We start from the raw sequence: 9,082 nt of genomic DNA on the forward strand, positions 1-9,082 counted from the left end.
CTGCCTGCCGGGCCTGCCTACCCGGCACAGCGATTCACACAGCAATTGATGAACACTGCAGAGAGCAGGTCTGTGGTCCCCAGCTGGGTGGTCACAGCGGGTCAGCAATCAATCCTTAGCCTAGAGAGAGAGAGGCTTACCCTCCAGGAAATGCTGATGTGGGGGAAGTTACTTTAGCTTAAGGGCATTTATTCTTGTCTTTGTGGCCTAGTAAATGCCTAAAGCAGATAGACAATCTATGCTCAAAGGCCACATCTGGCCCTTTTGGAAAAACAAGGTCAGGCTGAATTCGTTTTACACCAAATGGCTTCCTCATATACTCCAGTATATCCTATTGCTTGCCATTTATTTATCAGACATCTGTGTGGTTTCCCATCCGGGGCTGTGATGAACAGAGCTGCTGAGAACATTCGTGTCCAGGATTTTTCGTGAATGAACATGAAAGTTCTCGGGCCGCTCGGGCGTGGTGTCCTCCAGAGCACCCTTGAGCTTGATGCCTGCCTCCCCAGAAGGACTCACAGGGCTCCACGAAGCTGACTTCCTGGAGCTCCACCTGAGACCGCACGGCCCGAGCCCCCCCCACCCCCCCCACGCCCCCCACCCCCCCGACCCCGCGCCAGAAATCACACTGGGGCCCTCAACCACCCAAGGCCCCAGCTAAACAAAGACACTCTTAGGAGGCAGGACGTTCCGAGGGCTTAGAGGTTGCAATTTTCTGTCGTCGTTTTTTTCTTGTCGTTGTTGCTGGTGAGTCTTGGAAACCCCCACGCTGTTTTCCGCAGTGGCCATGCCACTTTACATCACCACCAGGGAGGCGTGAGTGAGTGACTCGGCCTGTCCGTCCGCGACCTCGCTAGCAGTTTGATACTGTTCTCGTATTTTGCTGAAGGCATTCTGACAAATGTGTCCCGAGGATATCTCACTCCGATTCTCATTTGCATCTCCAGGAAACGGCTCACATCTTTTCACGTGCAGATTTGTAAATTCATCGGTTATCTCCTCCTCTCCATGTGAGATGCCTGCTCTGTCTTTTTGTTTATTGTGTATTTGGATTTTTTTTTTTCCCAAGATACTGCTACTGCATTTTGAGGGTTCTTTACAAATTCCAATCAGAGGTGTGGTTTGCACAGATTTTCTGCCCCCAGACTCTGTCCTTGGTCGTTTCGTCCTCTTAAGAGGGTGTTTCACAGAACCTAGGAGTTTAATTTTGATGATTTCCAATGTCTCCATTTCTTTTTATGGATCACGCTTCTGAGGTCAAGTCTTAAAATCTCTTTGCTGGCCCTGTACCCCCAATTCTTTCTCTTAGAATTCTTCCTCCTACAGCATGTTCTAGTTTTACTTCTTACATGGAAGTTGTTACTCCTGAGGTCCCGGTTGCCGTGACGAATGAAGCTCAACTCCCCTCTCTGCCTATTTCTCAAAAGGCCTGAGGCTGGACTACTGCTACAGATTCTTCTGATTTCGTGCTAAATGGACCCACCCGCACCCTCCCGTCCTGCCAGACCGGACCCTTGCACAAAAATCTCCACTTGAAGAGTGTTTTCACCTTAACCAGGACATAAACACCACCCGTGTCCCCACCACCACAAGCCCCCGCCCCTCCCCCGGCTCCCTCCCAACCCGTATAGCTAACACCCATGAAACAAAAATCTCCTGCTACCTCATCCACTTGAGAAGAGTCAGTCTCCTCTAAAGACCTTATCCTCGATGACTTACTGCTGCCTCCCTTTCCCTGGCACAATTCTCTCCCTGGATGTGCCCCATCTTAGACTCGCACAGCTCCACCGCTCGGGGGAGCTGGAGACGATATCCAAATTGGCTCAGACGGTAGCCTCCTCGTTTCAAAATGACCTACGCGTGACATCGGCCGTAAACGTGGTCCAGAAATCAGTGACTTTCGTGTGCCTCCGGTGAAATCCGGAGACCCTGGCATCTGGAACACATCTTCTCCACGTCCTTCAAACCTTTGCTCTCCCTCTTTACCCCTGATAGCCCGCCCGATGGTTCACGGGGAAATGAGATCCCGTCTGGCAAGAGCCGAGTCGTCTCCCCACCACGTGCGAAAAGAAAAGGCACGGGCCCACCCCCGCCCATCTTATCCTTCTTCACCCACACCATCGTGTCATAAAAATGAGTGCCCCAGAAAAACGTGTCCCTCCTCCTGTCAAAAGCTGAAACCTCGGGTCAAACACTGAGACGGAAAGGACGCTGGGGTATTGTTTTGAGCTACACACAGACGCTTTTAAAGAGGACGACAACAACAAACGAGCAAAACCTTACCCCCATCAGGGAGCAGGTGCAAGAATGGAGTGCTGACTGACCCTCCTTCTTTGCTTCCTGGAAGCAGGAGGTCGGTCAACCAACCAACCAACCACCCTCCCCTCCACACACACACCCCGAGGAAGATGTCCTCTCTATCCCAGGAGGAGAGTGACGTTCTTATCTTATTGGCAAGGTCGGGAAGTTGAGGATGAGAGAATTCTGTACAAACGGACCTCGTTAACGATGTTTACTCTTCCAATCCACGAGCATGGAACATCTTTCCATCTCTTTCTTCTTCGATTTCTCTCGGTAACGTCTTACAGTTTTCAGCGTATAGGTCTTTCACCTCCTCGGTAAAGTCTATTCCTTGCTATTTTCTTCTTTGTGCGGTGATTGTAAATGGGAGTGTATTCTCAACTTCACTTTCCACTAGTTTGTCGTTAGTGTGTCGAAATGTAACTGATTTCTGTCTGTTGATTTGTATCTTGCAACTCGACTGTATTTGTTGATTATTTCCAGGAGGTTTTCGGTGGATTCCTGAGGGTTTTCTATATAGAGAATCGTGTCACCCGCCAATAGTGAGAGTTTCACTTCTGCCTGTCCGACTTGGATCCCTTTTATTTCCTTTTCTTGCCTCATCGATCTGGCTCAGACTTCCAGGAGTATGCCGAATAAGAGTGGTGAGAGCTGGCATCCTTGTCTTGTTCACGTTCTCAGAGGAATGGCTTTCAGTTTTTCTCCGTTGAGTATGAGGTTGGGCTGTGGGTTTGCCATGTGTGGCCTTCATTCTGTTGAGGTACTTTCCTTCCATGCCCATTTTCTCGAGAGTTTCTATCATAAATGGATGTTGGATCTTGTCCAATGCTTCCTCTGCCTCTATTGAGATGGTCACGTGGTTTTTATTCCTCATTTTGTTAACGTGGTGTGTTCACCTTGATTGATTTGTGGACGTGGAACCATCCCCACATGCCTGGAATAAATCCCGCTGGGTCGTGGTGGATGATCCTTGGGATGTGTTGTATTCGAGTCGTTAATATTTCCCTGAGGATTTTTGCATCGATGTTCATCAGTGATATTGGCCTGTATTTTTCTTGTTCTATGCTGTCCTTGTCCGGTTCGGATGTCAGAGTAATATTGGCCTCGTAGAATGAGTTAGGAAGCTTCCCCTCCTCTTTAATTTTTTGGAAGAATTTGAGAAGGGCAGATATTGAGTCTTATTTGGATGTTTGGTAGAACTCACCAGGGGAGCTGTCTTGCTCTGGACTTTTCTTTTCTGAGAGGTTTTTGATTACCGTTTCAATCTCTTTACTTGTGATTGGTCTATTCAGATTCTCTCTTCTTCTTCTTCTTCTTCTTCTTCTTCTTCTTCTTCTTCTTCTTCTTCTTCTTCTTCTTCTTCTTCTCCTCCTCCTCCTCCTCCTCCTCCTCCTCCTCCTCCTCCTCCTCCTCCTCCTCCTCCTCCTTCTTCTGGAGGAAGATTGGCCCTGCGATAACATCTGTTGCCAATCTTCCTCTTTTTTCTCCCCAAAGCCCCACTACATAGCTCTGTATCATAGTTGTAGAGTTGTAGCTCTTCTATGTGGGACGCCACCTCAGCATGGCTTCATGAGCGGTGAGTAGGTCCACACCCAGGATCCGAACCAGGGAACCTGGGCCACCACAGCGGAATGGGTGAACTTAACCGCTACGTCACCGGGCGGGCCCTCTCTCTTTCTTCTTGATTCAGTTTTGGGAGGTCGCAGGATTCTAAGAACTTATCCATTTCTTCTAGGTTATCATCCTGTCTGTGGGCGTATAGCTTTTCATAACAGTCTCTTATAATCCTTTGCATTCCTGTGGTGTCTGTTGTAACTTCTCTTCTTTCCTTTCTGATTTTATCTATTTCAGTCTTCTCTCTTTTTTTCTCAGTGATTCTGGCTGAGGGTTTGCCCATTTTGTTTATCTTCTCAAAGAACTGGATCTTAGTTTCCTTTCTATTTTATGTATGTATTTTTTTAGTCTCTATTTCATTAATGTCTGCTGTGATTTTTATTATTTCCTTCCTTCTACTGACTTTGGGCTTTGTTTGGTCTTTTTCTAGTTCCTTTAGGTATAGGGCAAGCTTGTTTATTTGAGATTTTTCTTGTTTGTTGAGGTAGGCCTGTTTTTCTATTCATTTCCCTCTTAGCGCTGCTTTTGCTGCAGCCCATAAGTTTTGGTATGTTGTGTTTTCATTTTGATTTGTCTCTAGGTATATTTTTTTAACTCTAGTGAGGGATTACTATTTTTTTTGGGGGGGGGCCTGGGAAACATTTGCCCTGAGCTAACATCTGTTGCTCATCTTCCTCTTTTTATTTACTTCCTCCCCAAAGCCCTGATACATAGTTGTCTATTCTAGTTGTAAGTCCTTCTAGTTCTTCTACGAGAGCCACCACCACGGCATGACTACTGACCAAGGAGTGGCGTGGTTCCACGCCTGGGAACCGAACCTGGGTTGCCGAAGTGGAGTGCACCAAACTGTAACCCCTAGGCCGTCATGGCTGGCCCAACGTTTTCTGATTTCTCCTGTGATTTCCTCATTGATCCAACAGTTGTTCAGTAGCCCGTTGTTTAGTTTCCACATGTTTGTGACACATATTGAGGCCCTGAGCTAACATCTATTAACAATCTTCCTCCTATTTTCCTTTCTTTTCTCCCCAAAGCCCCAGTAGATAGTTGTATGTCATACTTGTCCATTCTTCTAGTGACTCTATGTGGGATGCCACCTCAGCACGGCTTTAAGAGTGGTGTGTGTGTCTGAGCCCGGGATCCGAACCAGTGAACCCTGGGCCACTGAGGTGGAGCATGCGAACTTAACTGCTACGTCACTGGGCTGGGCGGTCCCCTAAAAATTCTAATTAATGTATGTGATTAGGGGGCCGGCCCTGTGGCGTAGCGGTTAAGTGCTCCCGCTCCGCTGCTGGCGGCCCGGGTTCAGATCCCGGGCGCACACCGACGCACGGCTTGTCAGGCCATGCTGTGGCGGCATCCCACATAAAGTGGAGGAAGATGGGCACGGATGTTAGCTCAGGGCCAGTCTTCCTCAGCAAAAAGAGGAGGATTGGCATGGATGTTAGCTCAGGGCTGATCTTCCTCACACACACACAAAAATATGTATATGTGACTAAAGCTACTAAAAATTAATAAGGGAAACACCTTCATATTCAAGGAAAAGGAAGAAGGGTGTTTTCAGTAAAGACGGTATAAAAAGTAAAGTTTTTTTTAAAAATAACTTTATTTATTTTTCCCCCAAAGCCCCAGTGGATAGTTGTATGTCATAGCTGCACGTCCTTCTAGTTGCCGTACGTGGGATGCGGCCCCAGCATGGCCGGAGAAGCGGTGCGTCGGTGCGCGCCCGGGATCCGAACCCGGGCCGCCAGTAGCGGAGCGCGCACACTTAACCGCTAAGCCACGAGGCCCGCCCGGTCAAGGGTCTTTTGTGTGTTTGCTTGCTTGCCTGTGGATGTTCAGTCGCCCTACTCCCATTTGATGGAGAGGCCATCTTTTTACTCCCGTGGGTTGCTTTTGCATGATGGCCAAAATTCAGTTTTGGCAGGTTTGGCCGGTTCTGTGAAACAATTAATGTTATTATTTTTAACCGGCAAAAGATCTACAACTTTCTTCGTGAAACAATTAATGTTATTATTTTTAACCGGCAAAAGATCTACAACTTTCTTCGTGAAACAATTAATGTTATTATTTTTAACCGGCAAAAGATCTACACCTTTCTTCGTTTTCTAGTTTCAGGGAACAGTTCAACAGGTATCTCATCTCAAACACACGCACGTGCAGACGCACACACACACACTCGCAGCGTGGCCTTGTACGGACGTACTGGAACCTGATCTGTTGAGCGGATGGCTGTGAAGTCTCTTCCCCCACCCCCCACCACTTTCTGTGGGTCTGCTCGCTTGTCACGACGGTAAGGACCGCTGACATCGATGTTCTGGTCGCCACTGGTGCATTTGCACCCACGCTCCCCAGCCCCGCGCGCTGTCTCGGGACTGTGTCGCGGCCCGCGCGGAGGGAGACACGTTCGTGTCTCTTCAACCTCCGTGCGGTCAGGCGTCGCCGTCGTTTCCCCCGGCGGCCTCTGGGCTTTGCCTGCCTGCCTTGGGAAGCCGTCGCGGGTTGGAAGTGACGGGATGCGGACAGTTGCTCCGTCGTTCCCCTGTCGTCGTCGTCCTCTGACGACTCGCCCGGTTTCGTTTTGGCGGTGCCCCGCCCGCCGCGTTTCCCTGAGTCCTCCCGGGAGCCCGGGAAGCGCCCGGGAAGCGCTCGGGGCCACCCCGGGAAGCCAGCCGGTGCCGGCAGTCCCGGCGCCCCTGCTGGCGTCTCTGAGGGAATGTTCCCCGTCCCCTCACGGGCGAGCGCCCGAAACACACACGTTTTCCGAGTCCCTCTCCGGCGGCCGGGGTCGCGCCGTGCCGGCTGGGAGCCCCGAGGCGGATGCCCCCTGGCCGCGCCGGGCCGGGAGATGGGACCCGGGGTGGGTCGGGACGGGGTCGGGCCGCCAGGCGGCCCGGCTGCGCGCCCCGGCCGGCCAGGGACCCGGATCCGTCCCGCTGACGTTCGCGCCGGTTGTCCGGTGCCACCTGGCGGCCGCTTTTATATCGTTTCTGTCCTCCGGAGCTCCGGCGACCTCGGCAAGGGAGGTGACTTGGCCGCGGTGACCGAGGCGGAGTTCCGGGAGGCCGGTGGCAGTGGCGGCATCGGTCCCGGTCGTGCCGGGGCGCGGGCGCGTCGTCCGCCGGGCGGAGATTGGACGTGCAGGAGAGTGTGGGGAGGTGGCTGTCGCCGCGCTCCTCGAGGCCGGCGGGTGTGCGGGGCCGCCCGGACGGGTCGACCAGCAGACGCCGGTGCCACTGCGACCCTCGGGGACCGACCGGGGCCGGCGAGGTGGGGGGGCTTCCCGAGCCCGGCTGGCGTCCCCCGTGCGGCCCGGGTCGTCGGGCCCTCCGTGTCACCGGTTTCTTGCTCGCGCGCCGCTCCGGAGGTCGGGGACCGGCCCGGGCCTTGCGGGGAGGCCCGTGGAGGGCGAGACGGCGGCGGCTCGGCCGCGGGCACGGGTGGCTCCGGGTCGTCGGACTCGACTTTTCTCACCGCGTTTTCCGAGTCCCGCTCTGGCGGTGGGGACCGACCGGCCCGGGCCGTCCGTGGTGGCGGCCCGGTCGTCGGAGGCGACTCCGAGGGATGTTTTTCAAGTCCCGCTCCGGAGGAGAGCGCGGACCGGCCCCCGCCCTCGAGGGTGGGCCGGGGAGAGGGCGTCCCCGTCCCGGACACGTGACCGCGTGGGTCCGGGTCGTCGCGCTGGATTTCTATCGCCAAGTTTTCCGAAAGCCTCTGGGTCCGGAGGTGGGGACCGGCTCGAGAGGCAGGTGGAGCCCCGGGTGGGGTAGGGGGGCACGTGGACGGACGCCGGCCTGCCCGGGTGGGGCCCGGTCGCCTGGGGCGCCTCTGAGGAATCTTTTTTTTTCCCCAAGTCCTGCCCCGGAGAGGAGGATGGACCGGCCGCCTGCCCTCGAGGGCGAGACGGCGAGGGTGTACCCGGCCGGGCGCGGGTCCCGCGTGCCCCCGCGCCCCCTCTGCCGCCGCACTTCCGGGGTCGACCAGATGGTCGCGGGGGCTCCGGGGCTGGTGGCGATGGGGTGGTGCCGGGGGCCTGGTGACCGGGCCCGTGATCCAAGGGGTGCCGCCGTGATCCGTGGGTGGGCCCCGTCGCCTGGTGCGGCCATTCTTTCGCCCGAAATGGTCGTTTTTCGCTGCCAGATAGGTGCTGACACGCTGTCTCCGGACGTTTGTCGCCTGGGAGTCGTTGGGCCTCTGGACGCGCGTGGCGGGGCTCCGGGCTGTGACCGTGGGGTGGAAGCCCGGTTCTGCCCCTGCCACTTGAGCCCGCCCGCCTGGGCTGGGCCTGCGCGCCGGCTCCTGTGCGTCCCAGGTGTCCCGATCCGCGGTGCCGCCTCCGGTCTCCAGCACCCGAGGGCGGCGGGGGAGGTGGCGCGGGTCCTCTACCCGGTGCGCTCCCCGCCGCAGGCAACCCCGGTGCGGTCGCGACTACCCCACGCCTCGGGCTCCCGCGCCACCGCGTGTCAGGCGTTCACCTCCTGGGGTCGTGGCCCGCCGCTGCACGACTCGGGGGTGGGGGGGAAGCGGTGAGGCTGAGGCAGTCTCTCCCTCGGTGACTGCCGCTGTTCTTGTCGTTGTCTCCGTGAGGCGTGTCGCGCCGCGGTGATCGATGTGGTGATGTCGCGCTCTCCTGGGCCGGGCCTAAGCCGTGCCAGGCGAGGGACGGGCGTTTGTGTCAAACGGGCCCGCTCTTCTCGCTCTGCCCACGGGCCCCTCGCCTCTCCTCCCCGCCCGTCGGTGGTGTGTGGAAGGCAGGGGTGCGGAACCCGGCCCGACCTCGCTCTCCCGCCCTCTGCCTTGTGGCGTCGGTGGGGCCGAGGTCTTTGTGACGCAGTGGACACTCCGTGTGGCCTCTCGGCCGCGTCTGGCGAGTGGGCCTCCCCGAGGTGGGGTGGGCCGTGCCGCCGCCGCACCACACGCTCCCCCGGGTGTGTGGGTGTGTGTCGCCCGGTCCTTGGTGGTGCCCCTGGAGCGCTCCAGGTCGTCCGTCAGGTGCCTGAGGCCGAGCGGTGGTGTCGTTTCCCGCTTCCAGCGACCCCTTCGGGTCACCGCTACGATGGTGTGTCTGAGGCGAGATGGGGGTCCAGTCGGTAGGGGAGGCATGCCCGTTTCCCCTCGCGGGGGCGGGTGCCTCGTCGTCCCACCGGCCTGCGGCGTGGAGACTGACTGG

Source organism: Diceros bicornis, chromosome 32 (genome assembly GCF_020826845.1).
Source record: "Diceros bicornis minor isolate mBicDic1 chromosome 32, mDicBic1.mat.cur, whole genome shotgun sequence".
Lineage (NCBI taxonomy): Eukaryota > Metazoa > Chordata > Mammalia > Perissodactyla > Rhinocerotidae > Diceros > Diceros bicornis.